General features: G+C 46.9%; 1 protein-coding gene across 2 annotated transcripts in view; it reads left to right on the plus strand.

The window, feature by feature from the left end:
* Positions 1 to 24605, plus strand: part of TLCD3A (TLC domain containing 3A) — a 265072-nt gene that overhangs the window by 172881 nt on the left and 67586 nt on the right. The window lies entirely within an intron of this gene.

The raw sequence follows: 24605 nt of genomic DNA on the forward strand, positions 1-24605 counted from the left end.
GTCTTTCTATGGGTTTTCTCCTAAAGAATGATAGAATGGCACATGGTATTATTAGACGCAGCAAACAAGATCTGAGGTAACTCAAGGTGCATCATTGGATAGGGACTTGGCCTCGAGTTGTCTGAAGACATCGAGCTTATAATAGGCTGACTCGGAGCCGAGGATCGGCTCCAAACCCATCTGTAAGAATGAAGGCGAGATGAACAACTCACATGGAACGTTATGGTGAATACATAACTTCTTTTTTTTTAAACAATTCTTCTTGAGAAACCTCATATTCAACCTGCTTTTTTCTTCATGTTATCCTCTGATTTTGTTCAGTTTTATCAGTTTATCTGCATAGATAGTTAAAGCTTCTTCTATTTTTTCCAGCCATTTTTTTTTTATTTGTTTGTTTGAACTGATGTATTCCTTCAATGTCTAATTTAATTTATTCACTTCTGAGTATATTTGATTTATTTTTCCTTTTAATTACAGGAACCAAAGCTGGAGCTTGAACTGCTATTTTGCTGAACAGCTAGAGAAATCTTCCCAGACAGTGTTTTCTTTTCACTTTTCTGGTTGATTTTCATTTTGGTTTTCTAAATTTCTTCTTTGTTGCCATCCAGACAGTGTATTTACTAGCCAGTAATTGAATTTTACCAAAAACATTTTCAATGGCACACCTTTTTCTCAGTTTCTGTTTTCACATTGGAAGAGCTGACGTTATGCTGTTGATCAGTTCCTCAGGTAGACGTCTTTGCCTCTTCTTTGAACAATCAACTAGCAAGATTCTGTTCCAGGTCTTCATGCAAGAAAGCCTGTAAGACAAATGCCTTTTCTTTTCCTTGGACAGGGATGTTCCTGTATACTTAATCACTCTTTCCAGTAATATCCAGTGTACTGAAAATTTGGAAGGAATCTCCCAAGATCATTGTGGTGACTTCCTTCTGACCCAGGCAACTGTAGTTCTCCCTTCTTTTGAAAATGACCAGGGGCAATTACCACAAGCTTCCTCACAGACTGGATCTACTCACACAAGAACAGTGATATTTCATACACCCCATTAATCAACTTTAGTTGACTACCTGAATTATATGGTCTTAACTTCTTTTAGGCACCTGTTTACTGAGGACATACAGCAGGTACTAACAGAGGCAAGAAAGACTGCTACATATTAGAAAATGGAAAAGATTTTCTATCTGGTACCAACAGCATAACCATCACCCATTCAGGCGTAGTTGTCCTTTGGTTTTACAATATTTGTGTGAGTTACTATCCTGTGGCCTTTCTTATTCCTCTGTCATTATTTATTTATTGGCCATTTCAGCATCTCTGCCCATGGATCCTCTTTCAATGCAATCTCATGTCAAAGTGTTTTTGAAAGGGATGTTGCACAAGAGGCCTCCAAGTAAACCCATGGCCCCTGCTTGAGATCTTAATTTTGTGTTAGAGAAGCTAACACTTGCGCAACTAGCTAACCTGGCTGACTTGAGGTTCTTAATATGGAAAACAATTTTACTGATTGTCCCGTCCTCTGTAAGAAAATTATTTGAATTTGTAAGCTCTTATGGTGAGTCAACCCTATATCATTCTCTACAGGGACGGGGTTTCTTTAAGAACTTATCCGTTTTTTATACCTAAAGAGGTAGCAGAGTTTATTTTTTCAACACTTTTATTAAATGATCATTTAAAACATAGGCAAACATACAATGTGAAATTGTTTGATCTCGCCGTTTGTTCTTACACACGGGTTCGGAGCCGATCCTCGGCTCCGAGTCGGCCACATCACCAGCTCTGCATCTTCGAGAAAGCTCGAGGCACAGTTCTATCCCATGATCCTCCTGTGCTAACCCTCAGATCTAGTTTGCTGCTAGCAGCAGATCGCATCGTGAGAGGCTCGGGCCAGTATTTTTTCATACTATTATACTATCCTTTTTTGAAGTTTGTAGTTTTAAAAGTAGTTTAAAAAGTAGATTAGTAGTGTAGAGTGTGATAGTTTATTAGAGAGTGTGTTTTCATATAGCTAAAGTACTTTAAATAGTTTAGTGTTTTACTTCAGTTAAGGCCTTGTTATTCTGTCAGGACTGACAGTAGGTTTTAAATTGTTATTTTTTCTGCCTTAACTTATTCTTCCCTTTATATATATAGAGATAAGTATTATCCTATATTTAGTGTGTTATTATATATACATATATATAGTGTGCTGTTAGTATTTTATTTACTAGATATCTTAGAGTGCTAGCATGTCTGAAAAAGCTAAGTCAGGCTTTAAAAGGTGTCAGTGTGGAAAAAAGATGTCCATAACTGATAACCATTCATCTGAAGTAGTAGAACATTTGTCAGCAACCTGTGGGTATGGATCCGATATCGGATCCGAACCGGCATGGTTTATCCAGCTATGGATCCGAGCTCCTAGCTCCTCCCCTCACCCATAATGCCCTGCTCTCCCTACATGACGTCAGATCTAGTTTGCCGCGTTCATGGTGACAGCCTAGATTTCGAGCTCCATAAGCTAAGTGGTTTTTCAGTACTTTATAAGGGTTATTTCTGTTTGAAAATACTTTAACTGTTAGGTTCCCTTTCTATATATATTATTTTTGGGTTAAGTTAACTTAATTTTGTGTACCCTCCCCTCTCTGGCGCGTAGCTAGTGTGAGTGTGTGTTTTTCTTTGGGGCCTTCAGTGTGTGTGTTAATTTATTTTTTTTTTCTTTAAAAAAAAAAAAAAAAAAGAAAGAAGATAGTATGTCTGAGGCCAAAGGCAATCTTCTCAAAATGCTCCGAGTGTGGCCATAAGCTATCCCCTGCTGATGGCCACACTCGGTGCGTTCGATGCCGTAGGGTTGACCACCTCACTTCTGGGTGTTCAATCTGTGCAGGGTTCAACCCCAGGGCATTGAAGGAGCGGAGGTCGAAGCTGGTCTTGGCGGGTCTCTTACCCCCGGACTCGGCTTCGGCCCCCGCCCCGTTGGTAGTGACTGCTCCAGCGGTGACTGCCTTGCCTGCTCCCCCTCCTCCTCCCGGGACTCAAACTCCCTCTACGGGTTCGGAGGAGAGGGAAGCCAGGAAGAAGGACCGGAGAGAGAAGCACCACAAGCGGCCCCGCCGGCTAAGCGGGCTTCTCCTCCGGCCTCTCTGGCTGCTGGCTCTCCTCCTCCTCGGCTCCAGTCCCCATGTTTTTCACCGGGGCCTGAGGAGGAGGAGACACGATCTCCTTCGAGGCTATCGAGGCGGCACTCAAGGCCTACCTCGGTAGCCTCATCGAGATCTACCTACAGCCTCTCCGACGCTGATCTGGACCAGATGATGCGAAGGTTCATCCAGGCCCAGATGCAGATGGAAGTGCTCCTGCCTCCCCCCCCCCCCCCCGGGGGGAGCTCGACCCCTTTTTTCAAGCCCATAGCTCCTTCTCCGACCCGCTACCCAGGCTCGGAGCGCTCGGAGCCGGGCAGCTTCGGAGCCGGGGGTGGGTCGGCGCCGACAGTACTGGGTACTTCGGATCCGACCCTGCCCTCTAGTTTGTCGGATCCGACCTCTCGGAGCCTTGGCCTGATCTTCGGATCCGAGGGTCTCAGTGTGCCTTCGGCGCAGTCCGTGTCGGAGCGCACTGGTCCCTCGGATCCAAGGGGCTCGGCACCGGCTCCGATCCACTCTTCGGATCCGAGGGGGAGCCGACTTTCGGATCCTTTGGTCGAGGCTGGCTCCCCCTCGGCTTTTGATGTAGTGGAGAGAGCTCTGTTGAGGGCATCCGGACCCCCGGCCCTTGCTTCGGCTCCGTCCCGCACTCCATCTGCTCTGGGTCAGGCTTCCGTCACCCGGCCACTGGGACAGCCCGTTTCACTGCCCCAAGCAGTTCCTTTGGAACTGGACACCGCTGGTGAGGGCTCCTCGGACACCCCCCCCCGAGGAAGCACCTCGCAAGCACACGTGTAAGAGGAGGCACATAGACTCCCCTGAGTCTTTAACTGAAGACACGGACTTGGAGGAAGGGGGAGGCTCCCCAAGATCACCCCCTGAGGATGTCTCCTTTGGAGACATCATGGAAATGTTACGTATAAGAGGTGGGTGGTCTGCCCCAAAGTCTTCCTCGGACGAGTCCGTGTTCTTGGAGGCATTTGAAGTGGGCCCGTCTACCTCTTGGGTGTCCCCTCTGCTGACCCCCTGGTGGACCTTATTACCACCAGGGCATGGATGGAACCAGACACCGTGGAGCCAATCCCCAAGAGGCCGGACAGGATTCTTAGCCCCCCTGCTGACCGTGCCCACTGGAGCAAGGGACCCCCGGTAGATGCCATGTTGTCGGCAGCAGCCACTAAGAGGGAACTTGCTCAGGAGAGTCCCTCAGTCCATCCCCCGAGCAAGGAGTCTCGGATGATGGACCGCTTGGGGAAGCGAATGTTTAGTTCAGCGACCTTCTCAGTGAGGGCGCTCAACTATTTGGCACATGTCATTAGGATGCAGCGCAATCTTATCAAGGAATATGCTGCATCCCCCCCAGAGTCCATATCGGAGGAGGACAAACTTTTGCACTCCACCCGTATGGCCACTCTTCGTTCCGTGACCAATACCTCTATGCGGTTACTTTCCCATGCTACCGAGGGAGCCGCTAGAGCTGCAGGAGTGGGCCTAGTCACAAGACGCCAGGCCTGGCTCCGCCATTGCGATTTCACGGAGCCCTTCAAGGCGTCATTCGCGAACGCCCCCTTTGACGGTTCTGCCCTTTTTGGCAAGACGGTTCACGACACCTTGGTCCAGAGCGAGAAGGACGGGAAGACGCTGTCTGCCGTCGGAGTCCGCTTCTCTGTGCCCCAGAGGTCCTACTCTAGGAACCAAAAGGGCCAGAAGAAGATGTGGTTCCGGAAGTCGCAGCAATCCCAACCCGCACCGGACAACCAGTCCTTCCGTGGCAGAGGAGGACAGGGAGGACGCCGCCCTACAGGCAGAGGGGCTCCCAGGAATTTTGGGTCCAGAGAACCTTTCTCTGAACAGCCCACACAGCAACCCTGAGGGGTTGCCCGACTGCTCCACTCTGGAGGCAGTCGGGGGATGTTTTTCGGAGCACCTAGAGGCATGGGAGTCCATAACATCAGACCGCTGGGTTCTCCAGATTATATCCAGAGGCTACAAAATCCGTTTTCTTCACGTTCCAAAATTAAAATCCCTCCCCGACGTTCCACACGATCAGAGGGAGGCCGCTTCAGCAGAAATTGGCCATCTGCTGAGAAAAAGAGCCATCCAGCCCATCCCCCCAGGCCAGATCGGATCAGGGTTCTACTCCAGGTTCTTTTTAGTGCCAAAAAAGACGGGGGACCTAAGACCCATTCTGGACCTGTCCCTATTAAACCTGGCAGTTCCCAAAGAGAAGTTCCGGATGGTCACTCTACAGTCCATCCTCCCCCTTCTAGGAGAAAATCACTGGATGTGCTCTATAGACCTCAAAGATGCGTACTACCACATACTAATGGACAGACGATCCAGGAGGTTTCTTCGCTTCCGGCTGGGAGCCAGTCACTACCAGTTCAGGGTCCTTCCCTTTGGTCTCACCACAGCCCCCAGGGTGTTCACCAAAGTATTAGCAGTGGTTGCGGCCCACCTGAGGCTTCAGGGGGTGCAGGTCTTTCCGTACCTGGACGACTGGCTTCTCACCGCCCCAACAAGGCATCTACTATCCTTGGCAAGAGACTCTTTTCTTCACCTAGCTCCCTGGCTAGGCATCACGGTAAACGTAGGAAAGTCCAACCTGGTCCCTACTCAGTTAATAGAATTTATAGGAGCCAGGTTAGACACGAGGAAGTTAAGGGCCTTTCTCACAACCGACAGAGTTCAGAATCTGCGACTCCAGGTGCGGGCCATCCTCCACTCCAGCTTGGTTCCTGCGGAATTGGTCCTGAGGGCACTAGGGTCTATGGCGGCAGCGATTTCTCTTCTCCCGCTCGCCCGCTTGAACATGCGGGTACTTCAGTGGACACTTCAGGTGCAATGGTCATTTCTCTCTCTCCCCCTGCATCACCCCATTGCAATCAGCAAGGCTTGCAAGCGGTCTCTCTTGTGGTGGCTCCATTCCCGGATCTCCACAGAGGCCGCCCTTTTTGTGCATCTCCCCCTCTCGCCACAGTGACCACGGACGCTTCCCGCCTCAGGTGGGGAGGGCATTTTGCGGGCCGGACGGTCCAAAGCATGTGGAACGACTCAGAGACCTCCCTGCATATCAATGTTCTGGAAATGAGGGCGGTGCTCTTGGCGTTGCAAGCACTTCAAGCCTTCCTTCCCCTGGGAACAATTGCGATTCAGTCAGACAACATGTCGGTGGTCTGGTACATCAACAAACAGGGGGGAACCAGGTCTTACCCTTTATGTCGAGAAGCCATGAGAGTGTGGGAATGGGCGATCTCCACCAACCGCTTTCTCATCGCAACGCATATTCCAGGTCGATCCAACATCCTTGCGGACAAGCTCAGTCGCACCATTCTATCCCCGTACGAGTGGTCTCTCAATGCTCAAGTAGCGGAACGTATCTTCGCACAGTGGGGGACTCCCTGTTGCAATCTCTTTGCTTCTCCCTTAAACGCCAAGTGCGACAGTTTTTTCGCTCTAATCCCACCTCCAGGGGATTCCCCGAGAGACACTCTGGTGCATGCTTGGCCTCCCGGTCTTCTTTACGCATACCCCTCTCTGCCTCTGTTGCTCCAAGTGATTCAGAAAGCCTCTGGGTTGGGGTGCAGAATGATCCTCATTGCCCCATTCTGGCCTCGACAGATCTCGTTCCCTTACCTAAGGTCTCATTCAGTGAATCCACCTTGGATTCTAGATCCCATTCCGGATCTGATATCACACCCATCGTACCTACCAACTCCGAACCTGGACAACCTGAAGCTGACTGCTTGGCTGCTCCAGTTCCACTCCTAATCAGGACTCCCGGTATCTCGTCCCCAGTTAAGGCCATTCTGGTAGCGGCTCATAAACCCTATACCAGAAAGATTTACAGCAGTAAATGGAAGCGTTTCTCCATTTGGGCGGAGCGGCAAGGTCTAGATCCCTTCACGGTTCCCCTTCCTTTGGTTCTAGACTTCCTTACTACTCTCTTTAATGATGGCGCCAGTAGTTCTACGGTCAAAGTTTAGCTAGTGGCCATTTCTTATTACCTTGTTGGTCATGACTCTGGGCCTCTTATGTCGGCCAAGTTATGTAAAATCTTCCTAAAAGGCACTTTCTTGCTCAGACCCCCTGTCAAAGAGACGGTTCCCCCGTGGGATCTTTCTTTGGTTCTTCAGGCCTTGACCGCTCCCCCCTTCGAGCCTGCGGCCACAGTAGATCTAAAATTCTTGTCTCTTAAGACTGCATTTTTAGTAGCCATTACTTCAGCTAAGAGAGTTTCTGAACTTCAGGCCCTGTCCATGAAACCGCCTTATTTGGTCTTCCATCCAGACCGGGTGTGCCTCAGGATCAATCCCTCCTTTCTTCCTAAGGTAGCTTCGGAAGCGAACATTAATCAGTCCATCAACCTCCCTGTTTTCTTTCCTAAGTATCAGAACAAAGGTGAATACAAGCTGCATTCCTTGGATGTTCACAGGCAGCTTCGTTTTTATCTTAACAGGACAGCTGGTCATAGGCAATCCGACCAATTGTTCATTTCCTTTGCCAAATTCAATCTGGGTAAGCCAATTTCCAAAGTTTCCTTGTCACGCTGGATTTCTCAGTGTATTCTGTTAGCGTACCAAGCTTCTGGGAGGCCCGCACCAGAGGGAGTCCATGCTCATTCGACCTGGTCTGTCTCTACTTCAGCGGCCTTTAAGTCTAGGGTTTCTCTGGATGACATTTGTTCAGCAGCCACTTGGGCTTCATCTCATACCTTTATTTCTCATTACAAGCTGGACATCACGTCTAGAGGTAGAGCATCCTTTGGCTCCACGGTGCTCTGGAATATCCTTCCATGATGGCCGCCCAAGATTCAGGTAGCTGGGGACTCTGTCCCACAGGTTGCTGACAAATGAATTCTCCTACTTCAGATTTAGAAGTTATGTACTTACCATAACGTTCCATCTGAGTAGGTGGATTCATTTGTCTGCAACCATCCCGCCCTCCTATCCCCCTGGCCTTGTCAGTTTCCTGCATAGGATGTGTTACCCTTTGGTTAGGGTAGTTGGTGCAGAGCAAACTCGATCTGTGATCATGTAGGGAGAGCAGGGCATTATGGGTGAGGGGAGGAGCTAGGAGCTCAGATCCATAGCTGGATAAACCATGCCGGTTCGGATCCGATATCGGATCCATACCCACAGGTTGCAGACAAATGAATCCACCTACTCAGATGGAACGTTATGGTAAGTACATAACTTCTAATTCCTGCGTCTACTATCTTGGCCCTCTGCACTTGCAGGAAGACTGTTCCATCTGTCATTCCTTCAGTGGGAGGGTCATGCTAGAAAGGCGCAGGAAGTTGGTGGACAGAGGGTTATTAAAACCCGACTTTCAGGAGGCCCTGGATAAGACTGAACAAGTGTCCAAGTCTTCGAAGGGGTCCAAGTCTTCAAGAGTGTCGGAGCCTAAGTCCTCAGCTCCGAGCACCTCTTTTCAGATTCGGACGCCGGCTCCAAAGACCTCGGGGTCGGGCGTCAAATGTTTGTCTCTGATCGAGACTCAGGTATTGGAGCCAGTGTCAGAGGTACCACCGCCTTCAATCCTTCGCTCGGTGATGGCTTCAGCCCCTTCGACCCATTCTTCGAGGCCACTTTCCGACTCCGACGTGGACCGAGTGGTACAGAAGCTAATGGAGAACTCGGCTCTGTCCAAACTAATCGAGGTTTCGTCCCAATTGGTCTCGAAACTCGAGGCTCTTCCCGCTCCCGAGACAAATCCTCCTCCGAGACCCGTCGAATCGTCTGAGCCAGGAATCGAAGAGCCGATGATTGTAGAGCCCTCGATGCCGAAGCCTCCAGTAGCGCTATCGGTGCCGTTGACCTTGACACCTTCGGAACCAGCCAGGGGGTCTCGGAGCCGGCAATCTTTCCTAGGTTCCGGGGTGGACAGTCGAACCGAACTTTCGGTTGCGATTCTCCCCCTCGGGGCCTCGGCTCAGATCAGCTCGGATCCGTCCTCAGGGTCGGAGCCCGTGGTCCCGGTTCCGGGGAAACTACCGGCTTCTTCGGAACCAATGGGGTCCTCGGTCCAGGGCACCAGTGCCTTCGACATCATGAGGAAGGTCTTGTCTGAACAGACACATACGTCATCGGCATCTTCTTCTCCTTCCCCAAAGGGTCCACATTCTGCTTCTGTACCGTCGGTTCCTAACAAGCGTCGAGACCCACTGCCTCAGCCAGCCCCAGAGGGCACCCCTGGTTCCTCAGATGCCTCCCCAGAAGCCCCCTCTGAGGATGTACCGAGGAAAAGATTGTGCAGGAGGAGGCACATTGATTCCCCACAGGAATCTCTGACATCTGATACTGATTTGGATGAAGCAGAAGGGTCCCCACGACCCCCTCTGAAGAGGTCTCTTTTGCTGACATTTTGGAAATCTTGAAACAGAGGGGAGACTGGCAGACCCTTGCCCCTTCTGTAGACGAATCGGTGTTGCTGAAGGCATTTGGGGCTCAACCTTCTACCTCCTGGGTGACCCCTCCCTTTGACGAGCTCATGGACCTGATAGCGCGAAGGGCATGGGAGACACCTGATACAGTGGAACCGGTCCCCCGCAGACCCAACAAATATATCATGGGCCCTCAAGACAAAAGCTTTCCTGACTAAAGGAGTGCCAGTGGATACTATGGTGGTGGCGGCAGCCACTAAGAAGGAAATGTCCGAATCATCTTCCTCTGTTCATCCTCCTAATAAGGATTCTAGGACGATGGACAGGTATGGGAAGCGCGTGTTTAGTTCTGCGACTTTTTCCATGCAATCGCTGAACTACCTTACGCATTTCACGCGTCTACAGAGATCTCCTCAAGGAACTGGGAGATGCTCTCCAGGGCAATACAGATGCTGCTGTCTCCGAGAAAGTGACAGCACACCTTAACACCCTCAGTTCCATAGTTAACTCGTCCATGAGGCTCATTTCTTATGCAGCCGAAGGTTCGAGTAGGGCGGCAGCCTCAGCAATTGCTCTGAGGAGACAATCCTGGCTGCACTTATGCTCCTTTGCAGAAGCCTTCAAATCTTCCTTTGCTAACGCCCCTTTTGATGGTGCCTCACTGTTTGGTCCCAAAGTAAAGGAGACTCTCACTAGGTGCGAGCAAGAAGGGAAGACCCTGTCAGCCGTAGGGGTCTGTTTTTCCGCCCCATCTAGACTATACCCCAAAGGGCAAAGAGGCAGAAAAATGTGGTTCCGAAAGACTCAGGGATCCTTTCAGCCCACACAGAGTGATGCCCCCTCCAGAGGCAGAGGAGGGGGAAGAAATGGAAGATGCCGCCCAGGCAGCAGAGGGGGTCCGCAGAATCAGGGCGACAGAGATACGTTCTCTGGGAAGCCCTTTCAGCACTCCTGAGTGCATGCCCGGCTGTCCTACTCTGGAGGCAGTCGGGGGTCGTTTGGCTTTGTACCCAGTGGCCTGGCTAAATCTTACATCGGATTCCTGGGTAAAAGGCATAGTTACCAGAGGCTACAATATTCCATTTATAAAAATTCCACCTGCCCCCAAAAAGCTCCCAGATGTTCCACCCAGTCTGCGAGACCAGGCAGCTGTAGAAATAAAAAGGCTGCTCGAAAACAGAGTCATCCAACCAGTCCCAGCGGACCAGATAGGATCCAGAACTTACTCAAGGTTCTTTTTAGTTCCAAAGAAAACAGGAGACTGGAGGCCAATTTTGGACCTCAGCAGACTCAACACTTTCATGAAAAAGGAAAGGTTCCGGATGGTCGCGCTACAGTCGATCCTTCCTTTCCTACAGGACGGCAACTGGATGTGCTCTATAGATCTCAAAGACGCATACTACCATATCAAGATGGCCAGAGCGTCCAGAGATCACCTGCACTTCCGGCTGGGAGCCAGTCACTTCCAGTTTCGTGCTCTGCCCTTTGGCCTCACCTCAGCCCCCTGGGTGTTCACCAAATACATGGCAGTAGTAGCGTTTCATTTGAGACAAATGGGATTCCGAGTGTTTCCTTACCTAGACGACTGGCTCCTGTCCGCCACCACCGAGTATCGTCTTGTGCAAGCCAGGGATTACACCATCAACCTTTGCTCCTCTCTGGGCATAACAGTCAATTTTGGAAAATCTGTCTTATCGCCCTCACAGAGTATCTCATTTATAGGGGCAGAGTTAGACACTTCCCTGGCTTGAATCAATCTCCCCCCACTAAGAGTATCAGCCCTCAGAAATCAAATTTCTATCCTTCTTCAGAGCAGGAGAGTCCCTGCACAGCAAATCTTGAGAGTGCTAGGAATGATGGCAGCCACTCTTATCGTAGTCCCCCTAGGCAGGATGCATATGAGGATTCTTCAATGGATGCTGTTCGCTCAGTGGTCTTACCGACAGCTTCCACTATCTCACGAGATCTTAATCACGAACTCCTGCAAACGGGATCTCCTATGGTGGATGCACAGTCAGGACCTAACAGCAGGCCAACCGTTTGTGTTGCCCAGTCCTATAGCTACTTTAACCACGGACGCTTCCCTGATAGGGTGGGGGGGGACTTTTTCAGGGAAGAACAGTCCAAGGTCAATGGTCCAACTTGGAGTACAACCTGCACATCAATGTCCTAGAGCTGAGGGCAGTGTTTCTAGCTTTGCAACACTTTCACAAGTCCTTACCTCTGGGAACAGTGACAGTTCAGACAGACAACATGTCAGTAGTCTGGTACATAAACAAACAGGGAGGAACCAGGTCTTATCCATTGTGCAGAGTGGCCCTCAGGATTTGGCAATGGGCTGTGTCTACCGGACGCTTTCTGATAGCAACGCACATCCCAGGGACATCCAACGTCAATGCGGACAGGTTGAGCAGAGCCATCCTCTTGCCCCACGAGTGGTCCCTCAAATCTCAAGTAGCGGAAAAGATTTTCCGCAGACGGGGCCAGCCTTGCTGCGACCTATTTGCATCCCCATTGAATGCCAAATGCAGAAGCTACTTTGCCCTACTACCCCCTCCGAGGGGTGCCCCCAGGGACGCACTGGTACAAGATTGGCCCCCGGGTCTCCTTTATGCTTTTCCCCCTGTCCCGCTAATTCCCAAATTCCTGCAGAAAGCCAAACGTCTGGAAAGGACCATAATTCTGATAGCCCCATTCTGGCCTCGACAAATCTGGTTCCCCTTTCTTCAAACTCATCAGGTGGAGGAACCGTGGATTTTGGACCCAGTGCCAGATCTGTTGACGCACTCGTCAGGAGTTCCTCACACATCTCTCAAGTCCCTCAAACTGACAGCTTGGCTGCTCCGCTTCCCATCTTAGCCAGGTCAGATTTACTGTCCCCTGCAGTACAACACATAATTGTATCTTCCCACAAGCCATCCACAAGGAAGCTATACAACAGCAAATGGAAACGTTTTGCGTACTGGGCCTCGCAGCAGGGTATAGATCCATCAGGGGCTCCAGTACACAAGATATTAGAATTTCTTTCGACACTTTTTCATGAAGGAGCATTGACTTCCACGATAAGGGTACAACTTGCGGCTATATCTAATTTTCATGTTGGTCAGGGAGATAGTTCTCTCATGTCCCACAGACTTTGCAAAGCATTTATGAAAGGTACTTTTCACCTTCGTCCCCCCTTTCGTAATCCAGTTGCCCCATGGAATCTTAACCTGATGTTATCACGGCTCATGTTGCCCCCATTCGAACCAGCCGCCACAACCCTTCTTAAATTTTTGTCGTGGAAAACACTTTTTCTGGTTGCCATCACTTCCGCCCGGAGGGTTTCAGAGTTGCAAGCATTGTCTGTCTGGCCCCCATATATGATTTTTCATCCAGATGGTGTAACATTGCGCACCAATCCATCCTTCCTTCCAAAGATTTGTTCGGTCCAGAATATTAATCAATCAATTGAACTACCCATCTTCTTCAAAAATCACTCCAATAAGTTGGAATACATGCTGCACAAATTGGACATCCACAGGCAGCTGAGATTTTACTTAGGACGAAGGAATACAGAAAGTCAGACCAACTATTTGTATCATATGCTGACCAAAGGAAGGGAAAGGCGGTAACAAAAGTTACTTTATCTAAATGGCTCTTAGACTGTATAAATTTTGTATATTCAGAATCAAAGCAACAACTCCCCTTTAACCCCAAGGCTCATTCTACGAGAGCGATTGCTACTTCTTTAGCCCATGCCGCTCGCTTGCCATTAGATACCATTTGTGCAGCGGCAACTTGGGCAAAACCACATACATTTATCGCTCACTACAAATTAGATAAAAACTCCAGAGACAGGGCGACGTTTGGTTCCACTGTTCTCAGGAATGTTCTCCCGTGAGCCACCCAGGGTAAAGGAGCTAGGGACGCTACCCGTGTGTAAGAACAAACTGCGAGATCGAACAATTTCACATAAAGAAGTTATGTTCTTACCATAACGTTCCATGTGAATTGTTCATCTCGCCTTTGTTCTTACATTCCCACCCTCCATCCCCCGTTCTGCGTTCTGGAAGAACGGGTACAATTGCATTTGAGTTCAGTCTTCTCTAGTTATTGTTATTCTTGAGCTTCCTAGTGTACATCGGGGATGGCATCTTTTCTCTTCTATTGATGACAGAGTATCAAACAGTGTGGTTGTGTTTTTCTATGCGCTTAGGGCGCAGTAACTAGTGGGATTCTTCTGGTGTTAGCAAACTAGATCTGAGGGTTAGCACAGGATGATCATGGGATAGAACTGTGCCTCGAGCTTTCTCGAAGATGCGGAGCTGGTGATGTGGCCGACTTGGAGCCGAGGATCGGCTCCGAAACCGTGTGTAAGAACAAAGGCGAGATGAACAATTCACATGGAACGTTATGGTAAGAACATAACTTCTTTTTAACATTAACAGAAAAAGAAAAAAAAGCATTTTAACATTTTCCTTTTAAATATAGTATAAATAACATATTTTCTTTGCTACTATCGTCAGTCCAATGTTACAAAAAATGCTGATTTTCTTCCTTCCCTTAAACATCATTCCTCATCTTGAATATTATTATGCATGTATTGGTCACACAATTCCCATTTAATTCTATGCAGTTTGCGCCTTCGCTTTTCTAAAGATTCTGTTTTTTATAATATTCAATATCTCAAGTTCGTGTAGACTTTGATTTCCATTTTATAGTATTTTCTTTTTTGGCAAGCAACAGAATTAAACTTAATTAGGCTTTACTATGTCCAGGCAATTCAAATCCTGTGTCTCATTTCCATACTTACAGCCATTTGCTTACCCAATATTTCTGATAGAGTACTCTGTAGGGAATTTTTAAAATCACCAATTCATTACACTCCCAAAACATGTGTTCCCAGGTACCACCTTCTTCTCAATCGGGTCTACTTAAAAAAAAAGAAAGACCACAACAACGAAACTCACAAGAACGAGACCAAAAGCACGAACGTTCATTTTCATGAAATCCCACAACAACGAATGTTTAAAAGAATGAATGATACTAAAACGTGCACTGTAAGCATACCATATACACCAAGTAGCATATCACGGTACATGTAGATAAGTGTATCCAAATAAGGAATATCACCATAATGGAACGTCAGCACATTTGCAGTTGTAGAATTATGTCACAGGAAAGTATAGACATTGTGCTATGCACCACAGATTCCCTGGCCAAGGTAAAATGGAAGCCCCAGGAGTTTTAGGCAGCGTATATAAAACTGTTCCATCTCAGAGAGGAAATGAATTGTTAGTAGTGGACAACTACTTGTATCATTTGGAAAGGTGCAGACAAAGTAAAAGATACTGGAGTTGTAAATATAAGATATCAGAGAGCTGTAGAGGACGGGCAATCACTATCTTAATGCCTAACGGTGATATGCTTGAAAAGTCTGTTGCACACAATCACCCAGCAGAACCCGGTGAGGTCAATCGATATATTGTGTGTAGTGAGCTAAAAACTAGAGCTACTAACAGTCATGATACCCCATGTCTGACAGTGGAAGACGCTGTAGCTTCCACTTCTTTAGAAACCATCTGTCACATACCTCGCAGGAAAGCACTCCAACAAGTGGGGCATGTACGACGTAAAACAAGTTTACAGCATGGTGGTGAAGAGTTAACAATAAGTACTATTGACTTTGCAAGGTATCCATTAAAGAATGGTACATTTGTTAGTAAGTGTATGTCTGATACTAGCACAGACACCAGCATAGTTGTTTTCACAACAGTGAGCAATTTGTACAATTTGAGCCGTGCCACCATTTGGCTGATGGATGGAATGTTCTTCAGCAAAGGTGTAAGAATACGTCAGTTGTATAGTATTCATGGCTTTGTGAGGTATGGTACACACAGTAAAGCTATCCCACTGCTGTATTCATTCCTGTCAAAGAATTCCCTAAAATGCTACAATTATTTGTGGCATTGTATTTTCTATCTGTTGTCACAGCATGTATTTGACACCGCAGTATGGTTTGTTTTCTGTGATTTTGGGATTGCTGCCCTCAAAAGCGTTAGGCTTAATGTGCCCACTGCTCGTTCAAAAGGCTGCCTATTCCATTTTGGGCAGAATGTGCGGCATAAGGTTCAATCATTGGGTTTAGCGTCACAGTACAATACATCCCATTCCTTCCAACTTGCTATCAAGAGTCTCGTTGCTCTAGCCTTCTTACAGGAGAGTGAGGTAAAGAGTACATATGAGCTGCTGAAAGAGGGTTTCCCACCAGAGGGACGTGATGTGATAACATATTGCTCTGACTGGTATGTGTACGGAAAACAGAGTAAATTCCATACTCGAACTGCTTCTACAATGAGGTTTCCCCCACTGTTTCCAATTCCATTCTGGAATGTGAGTGAGTTGAACGAGTTATGCTTACCATGGACACAAAATACCGTGGAAGCATGGCACAGGAGACTAAAGTGTCTCATAGGTGGAAGGGGTACAAATCTGTCGGTGTTACTGTCCTGTTTACTACGGGAACAGGACTGTGTTGATGAATTATGTGTAAGGATGGCATCAGGGTATGTATCGTCACCAAAGAAAAGGAAGCTTGTGGAGAGACATAAGCAGTTTGACCACGTGTTGTCTAATAGAGGAGAATATTCAGCCCTTGAATTTGTGAAGGCTATCTCTAGGTTACTCAAAATGTGAACCCAGTGACATTGGGTTACATGGTAACGGTTGGTTATAGTGCTGGCATGCAATATGTGTCCCGTCTGCTGACATGGGCAGTGTACCTATTTCCCCGATGTTGTTATCTATGTACTGAGCTCTGTGTTGTTTGAGATGCTATCTAAGTATTAATGTCTGTGTTCTGCGTGTCGTTATTGTAGGTTTCATTGTTGTGGGATTTTGTGAAATTGAACGTTCATGCTTTTGGTCTCGTTCTTGTGAGTTTCATTGTTGTGGTCTTTCGTTTTTATGAAGTAGACCCTCTCCATCACACCTCCAACATTTGCTATTTGCTAATTCTTTGAAGTCTGCTTTGGTTATAAAATACCTATACAAACACTTCCAAGTGAAGATCCTAAACCTTTTGGAATTGGTTGCATACTTGGGAGCCATACATGTCTTACCATTGTTTTCTTGTAAATTGCTTTTCCAGTCTGTCTTCCCAATCTTTTCTAACTTCCTCTAACTGATTCTTATAGTTATCATGCAGTTATTTTATATGTCCTACCAATTTTCCCTTTTTAACAGCTGATTTGTTCCAGATTCAATTAAAAACTCTCCCAGAGCAGTTTTTTTCACTTTAAAATTTCGGTATCCATTTCTATATTCCTGTACTCTGAGATCAAGCCCTGGTAGGGAAGGCAGTCTCTAGCCTGCAATTCGAATGTTCTATTGGCCTCATTCCACTCTATTACCCTTCCTGCTTGTGTTATTTGCTTCCGATATATTGGTTCCTTAGCCAGGTTTCTCCAGTACATTCCAGCCCCACTTGCCTGTTATCTGTACCCCTACTTGCAGTCATCCCTATTGGCAAAATATCCTTTCTCCATTCTCATTGACTTAGTTCTTAAAATACCTTCTTCTACTTTAGAATATAATATTCTGTATACATCCAAAATCCCACTATCTTTCTATTTCTTGAACTTCTCCATTGCTTCATCAGCATCCCTTTCCACTTTGAATTATTATCTTCTGCTTGTGTTGTGTATATGAGCCCTACCTGTTTGTATCCAAGTTTACTTTAAGCCAAACTATACATCTCCCTTAAAATGAGTGAGAAAGGATACTCCACACCTTGGATGTCCACAAACAACTCAGGTACTCTCTTGACAGCAGTAAATCTGTCAGATTATCGGATCGATTGTTAATTTCTTGTGAAGGTAAAAAGAAGAAACAACCTGTGTCAAAAAGACTATTTTGAAATGGCTGTTCAAGCATATTACATTCTGTTATATTCACAATAACATAACTATTCCAGGTAGGGTCAAAGCCCAGTCTGCCAGGTCCTCGACTTCATCTATGGCTTTTTCGGAAAGGGTTGGATTCAGGAAATGTTCTAGAAGCTGCTACTTGGTCCTCTGTACATACTTTTACAAAGCACTATAAGCTTGATTCCTTCTCTACGTCCAGGTCAGGCTTTGCTAGGACCATTCTCCACGGTCACCTGGATACTTCTCCTTCTACCTCCTAAATGTAGTAAGCTAGGGTAGTCTAACCACATATCTAAGGCTGCTGCTGCAGCAGTGATCAGTATGATGAACATAGTACAGTTGTGTAAGTAAACTTATCATAACAATAGATTTTTGGATAATCATTGCTGCAGTACCTGTCCCTCCCTCCACCCCTTTGTTTTTGGTGTGTTTTTTATGCCAGGATGTGGACATTTATTTTTTGTTGTTCCTAGCATTGTCCTTTCAGGGTTCAGCCTCCCTGTCTGTAGGAAAATTGTGAAGGGCTTGGCACCCAAACTGTTTTTTTTAGTCAGCTCACCTTGAGCTGCCTAACAGTTTGGATATATGGAAGGTGCTCTGAAGCTTTTGGAGCTGTCCAGCTTGTATATCCTTGGCAGGATATAACTCAGATAGCTAAGGCTACTGCAGCAGTGATCATTCCAACATTTACTGTTATAGTAAGTTTACTTACACAGCTGTACTTTTATTATTTTTTTCATGCTTTTGTAGAAGACTTGAGTAAGTAGAGGTGCTAGAGGATACATTAATAAATACCAATTGCAGGGATATTTGTTGTTTTCTTCATTTTTTTGGTATTTGTTTTTGATTAAGTAACAAAAAAATGAAGTAATCTAACCAAGAATCCAAAAGAGGAAGCAGAAGTGAAACCAAGAGCTGTCCGATGAAGTCCATGTAATTCGAACAAAAGCACTCATTATTGTGGAATAAAAGAATCTTCGTTTCACTTCTGCCTCCTTCGTTTGGATTCTTATTTGTTTTTAATAGAAAATAGACCTGTAAATAAAAATAGCTTGTGGAGTTAAATGGTGGAAGGGCATTTGAGTAGGATAAGGACAGAAGAGTATGTGCAGCAGCTAGATCTTCTCAGAGATTCACTACAATAGAGAGAATACCATATAACTCCTTTGTCTACTTCAGCATGCTTATGCTGCATAACAAACAAGACAGAGACTATAGAACCCTAGGCACTCCACCTTGGATGGAAGCACCTTTTACTGAGAGTTATCTGGACCTCTACAAGTTCCCCTATGATATAAAGCATGATTTGTCATGAAACAATATATGTGATGTGTTATTTTCCGTCTGTTTCAATCTGTGGATACCTCTAATCCAGCCAGATCTAACACTGGCTTCACAAAGTCTTCAGCTCTATAGCTTCTCCTCCTCTTCTATAGTACCCTGCTTATCCCATTCTTCCAAGATCTCATTTGCTGATTTTAGTGTCAGAAGCATCTTCTGAAGCCCCATGAGACAAGTTGAGTTTTTCCTATTCTAGTATAGTTTTCCTCCTCTCCTATTTTGTCTTGCATCTTTTTTTGGATTTAGATTGATATATATATATATATATATATATATATATATATATATATATATATATATATATCAATCTCAAATTTCCATCTTTTGGTGACTGTGTTCCTATGAGTGAGTGTGTGCGTTCCTTGGCCTGCCGTTCCTACTTCACCATTTTGGCAGTTAAAACAATATATCTATCTTTCCTCTATACATATTTCTGGTGTATTTACTAAACCCTTTCCCTTTTGTATAGAGTTGTGGTTAAACACCCTCCTGTGTGTGCGTACCTTGAAGTAAATAGTTTATGTGACTAGATGACAAGACTCAATCTCTTCTTGTCTCTAATTAGATCAACCACTATCTCACTGTCCATCCTCTGTCACATTTTCATCACTTTCTCTCCTCATTGATCAAAAACTAATACTCCTTATAACAGTCCAAGCAGCCCCAACAATTCTCCCTTTTCTGATTACTTTACTTCTCATTCTTAAATGTAACAACTGTCATAGTTGCTGTACTGCTACTAACATATTGTATTATATTTCATTATCAACCACCTCCCTCTTCCTAATGTTTCCATGGTTAAGCTGCCTCTTCTTTTAATTTTTTAATTGCTAGAAATTGCAAGTAATATTACAGTATATTTTGCAGTGGTGTTTCTCTCTCTACTATATATAAGCTTGTATCTATTTCTAATGAATGTTCAACACTATTTATACTTATGCAAGCTGCGTATATGCTGTGTTTCTAAACAATGTATGTTATGTGATCCTATCTCGCCTACATTCTGACTGATGGGTTATGCCAAAGAGCGAAGTCTCTTATTGGCTGAGCTTACTATATCCCAGGATGCACCACTACCAATCCCCAGATCTGGTCTCGAGCTGGCTGAGCTGAGTAGTAATTTTACTAACTTTTTCTGTCAGAATTTGCTGTTCTTGTCAAAGCTGTTTTAACGGCTATTCTTCACTTTTGTGTGTGTTTGGAGTTTGTGAAGACTTTGTTGTGTGATTGGGTTGATTTTGATTTTAGGCCTCCTTCATCTTAGGGCCTTCCCCAGTCAACCCCTTAAACCTTAGAGGGTTTCAAAAGTACCCTTTAGTTATTTGTTACTTTTTCTACCTAATCGGCAACTGTAAACCCGATTATTAGGTAGTGTCAGTAAAACAGAAAGTCAGTGGATAGTTCCTTTCTGTCAGGGATTACTGATTTTTGTTGCTATAATGTCTCAGAATCCTAGGCCGGCTTTAAAAATGCACCAAATGTAATTTCAAGATGTCCATCACAGCTGTGTGTATTGTTTGGGTGCAAAACATTTACAAGAGTCATGCAGTGTGTTTTCCTCAAGGGTCCTCCAGGAGAGGAAGAATAAACTTATTCTTAAAGGGTTAATAAAACCTTCCTTTGAAGAAGCTCTGCATCCTCTCCTTCTCCAACTAAAAGAAAAGTGTCGGCTCACCAGTCCGTCGGATCCGACCGCCAAAAGACATAGGCAGGCTTCTCCTTCACCAGTCTCCCACTGGTCTCGGTCCTCGGCCAAGTCCTCCTCGGCACCGATGGAATCTAGTGCCGATAGTCAGTCCCTAGCCCTTGGGGCGTTGGAGGCCATCTCAAACGTTCAGTATCCTCTCGAGGATGTCGGATTCAGATATAGACAGGGTGCTCCAAAGACTGTTCCAGTCCCCAGTCTTTCATTTGTTTCGCTCACCCAGTTGCCGATAGCCCAGGCCCATCCCATTGCTATTCCTCCTCCGACCGGCTCCGGGAGCAGGTGCTGTTGGAGCCGGTGGAGATCTTAGGGTCAGCTCCGACCCTTACTCCAACCGCCTCGGGTCCGAGTTTGGTACACGGACTTCTTCGGCTGGACCCGAGGTGATGTTTCAGGATGCTATCGGTTCCAAGCCTCCCTCTCGGTGCTTCAGCTGCGGGACTTCCGTCGGCTATCATGGCTCGGGACCGGACACTCCCAGGATTCTGGGGTCCGCTTTCAGAGCTATGAGGAGTGCCTTGCCAAGTCTTCTTCGCCATCTCTCCGGCTACGGCACCTTCCCTGGGCGTGGAGACTGGGTCTTTGGCAGTTCCCTGTCCGTAGGCAGCGGAGCCCTGGGCCTGAGGTTACCCCATTGGGGTTCCCTCCTCCTGAGGGTTCTTCGAGTTGTCTTCAGAGGAACCCCAAGGAAGAGATTGTGCAAGAGGAAGCACGACTCCCCTACATCGGACACTGATCTTGATGATGGAGGGGTCCCGATGATGTCTCATTTGCAGACATCTTAGAGATCCTCAAACAACGCGGCTGGATATCCAAACCCCTCTGCTGATGAGTCAGTGCTCCTCAAGGCCTTTGGGGCTCAGCCCTCCACCTCCTGGGTGTCTCACGAGCTCCTGGATTTAGTTTGTCGGAACATCCAGATACCGTGGAACCAGTCCCTTCTCCTAATAAATTTTTGTCTGCCCCACCCGAAGGAATTCCTCACTAAAGGCGTGGCTGTAGATGCCATGGTGGTGGCATCTGCTACACAACAGGACGTGGCAGAGGCTTCAACGTCCGTCCATCCTCCTAATAAGGAGTCTAGGAGCATGGACAGGTGGAAGCGCACCCTGACTTCAGCGGCCTTTACTTTAAGGTCTCTGAATTATTTGGCACATTTTACCAGGCTTCAGAGGAATCTGGTCAAGGAGCTGTCAGATTCCCTCTCGGGTAACCTACCTGAGCAGCTAGCCCAGTCGGTTAGCACTCAGTTGGCTATCCTTACATCAATTTCTAACCATGAGGCTCATTTCCTATGCGGACGAAGGGCGGCAGAGCAGAAAGCTGCTGCGGCACAACGGAGACAAGCCTGGCTCCGCTTGTGTCAGTTTGCGGAGGCCTTCAAGTCTTCCTCCTTTGATGGGTCCTCTTTGTTTGGACCTAAGGTTAAAGACACCCTTACCGCTGTGAGCAAGAGGGAAAAACTTTATCTGCCGTGGGTGCCGTTATTCCACTCCTTTTTGGCCTTATCCCAAGGCTAAAGGAGGGAAGATGTGGTTCCGTAAATCACGTAAGTTTTTCTCAACAGCAGGAAGATTCTTCCAGAGGCAGAGGACGGGAAATTTTTCTGGGAGACGCCGTCCCAGAGGCGGCAGAGGGCCCGCAATTCTGGAGACCACGAGTCCTTTCGTGGCTCTTCAGCCTCCCACTCATCATGAGGGATTGCCCGCCAGCTCGCTCCGAGCCAGTCGGGTGCCGTTGCCAAGCACCTAAAAGCCTGGGAGTCAATCACTCAGGACAGATGGGTGCGATCGAGGTTACACCATCCCATTCACATGTTCACCCCACCGTCCAAAAATCCCGGACCCACCACCCAGTCAAGAAATTGCAGCCAGCTTTAAAGCTGCTAGAAAGGAGTCATCCAACCGTCCCCACAGACCAGATCGGATCCGAAATTACTCCAGGTTCTTTTAGTGCCAAAAGACAGGGGACCTGAGACCAATATTGATCTCAGCAGATTGAACCAATCCAATCCAAATTCAATGGTCACCCATTCTCCCATTGTTGGAGAAGGATGTTTGGATGTGCTCCATAGACCTCAAGGACGCCTATTATCACATACCGATACATCAGGCGTCCAGGAGGTATCTGCGCTTCAGCCTGGGAGTCAGTCATTTCCAATTTTGTGCACTGCCCTTTGGTCTCACCACAGCCCCCAGGGTGTTCACCAAGTGTTTGGCAGTAGTGACTGCTCACCTGAGGAGTCTTGGATTCCAAGTGTTTCCCTATCTGGACGACTGGCTCCTGACTGCCACCACCAGGCATCTACTAATGGACAACCTCAAAGCCACCATCTCCTGGGTGCTACCCTGGGGATTACATTCAATTGGTCAAAGTCTGTCTTGCTGCCCTCTCAACGCAAGGTTTATAGGAGCAGAGATAGACTCAAAATTGATGCTGGCGTTTTTCTTCCTACCCAAAGCATCCAAACTTTACAGGGCCAAGTTCAAGCTCTGATTTCAAGATCCGAAGCCCCAGCCAGGATGGTCCTACAAGTTTTAGGTTCAATGTCTGCCACGGTTCTTCTAGTTCCTCTGGCAAGATTGCACATGAGAATCCTTCAGTGGCTATTGTCAACTCAATGGTCTTTTCAGGACCTTCCCTCAATCATCCCATCATGATTACAGGAACATGCGGACCTTCGCTGGTGGCTTCAGACATCCAATCTAAATCAAGGAAGCCCTTTGTTATTCCTCTCCAGTGGTTACCCTGACGACAGATGCCTCCCAGATAGGTTGGGGGGGGCATTGTCTGGGCAGGTTAGTTCAGGGCTCCTGGCTTCCAGACGAAGCTCTTCTCCACATCAATGTGTTGGAGATGAGGGCTGTACTTCTGTCCCTACAGGCCTTACACAAGTTTCTTCCTCAGGGCATCATCGCCATCCACACAGACAACATGTCGGTGGTCTGGTATCTAAACAAACAAGGAGGGACCAGATCTTACCCCTTTGCAGAGAGGCCATGAGGGTGTGGGAATGGGCTGTAGCTACCAACCGCTTCTTGGTAGCGACCCACATTCAAATCAAATATATTGGCAGACAAATTGAGCAGGACAATTCTCTCTCCTCACGAGTGGTCCCTAAACCAAACAGTAGCAGCTCAGGTTTTCCGGAGATGGGGATGCTGCGACCTATTTGCAACCCCACTAAACACGAAGTGCAAAGGTTCTTCTCCTTGACTCCACATCAGGAGAAGTAGCTATGGATGCTCTAGCACAACCTTGGCCAACAGGGCTACTTTATGCCTTTCCTCCGATTCCACTTCTCCAAAGTCATTCAAAAGCTTCTCAATTGGGGTCCGCAATGATACTGATTGCCCCATACTGGCCTCGTCAGGTATGGTTTCCTTACCTGAAGAAACATGCGTGGACGATCCGTGGACTTTAGACCTAATTCGGATCTGTTAATTCATCAGTCGGGATGACAGCATCAGTCCCTTCACTCCTTGAAGTTGACAGCTTGGCTCCTCCACTTCCGACTTTAGTCAGAAGTCACACATTAGACCGGAAGTTATTCACATTTTATCTTCGCCCACAAACCCACCACTAAGAAATTGTACCTCAGTAAGTGGAAGAGGTTTGCTATCTGGGCTCAACTCAGGGCCTTAGACCCTATCACTGCTCCTATCCCAGAGGTTTTAAAATTCTTGACATCCCTATTTAATCAAGGATCTTCTGTCTCTACTATTAAAGTCCAACTAGCGGCTATCTCTAAATTCCACGAGTCCATGGATCCTCCATTGATGAGCAGCAGACTATGCAAAACTTTCATTAAAGGTGCGGGTCTGTTAAGACCCCCAGTTTTCATCCTGCCTCCGTGGGACCTTGACTTGGTGCTTCGTGCATTAACATCTTCCCCTTTTGAACCGGCTGCTACATGTGAGTTAAAATATCTGTCTTGGAAAACTGCCTTCTTAGTTGCAATTACTTCTGCAAGAAGAGTTTCAGAGCTTCAAGCCCTGTCTGTCAGACCACCGTACTTGATATTTCACAAGGATAGAGTATCACTTAGGCCTAATCCATCCTTTGTTCCAAAGGTCTGTTCTAATTTCTGTCTCCAACAATCCTTAGAGCTACCAGTTTTCTTCCCAAAATTCTCCAATGAAGCAGAA

Source organism: Protopterus annectens, chromosome 13.part0 (assembly GCF_019279795.1).
Source record: "Protopterus annectens isolate FY-2018-M chromosome 13.part0, PAN1.0, whole genome shotgun sequence".
Taxonomy (NCBI): domain Eukaryota; kingdom Metazoa; phylum Chordata; order Ceratodontiformes; family Protopteridae; genus Protopterus; species Protopterus annectens.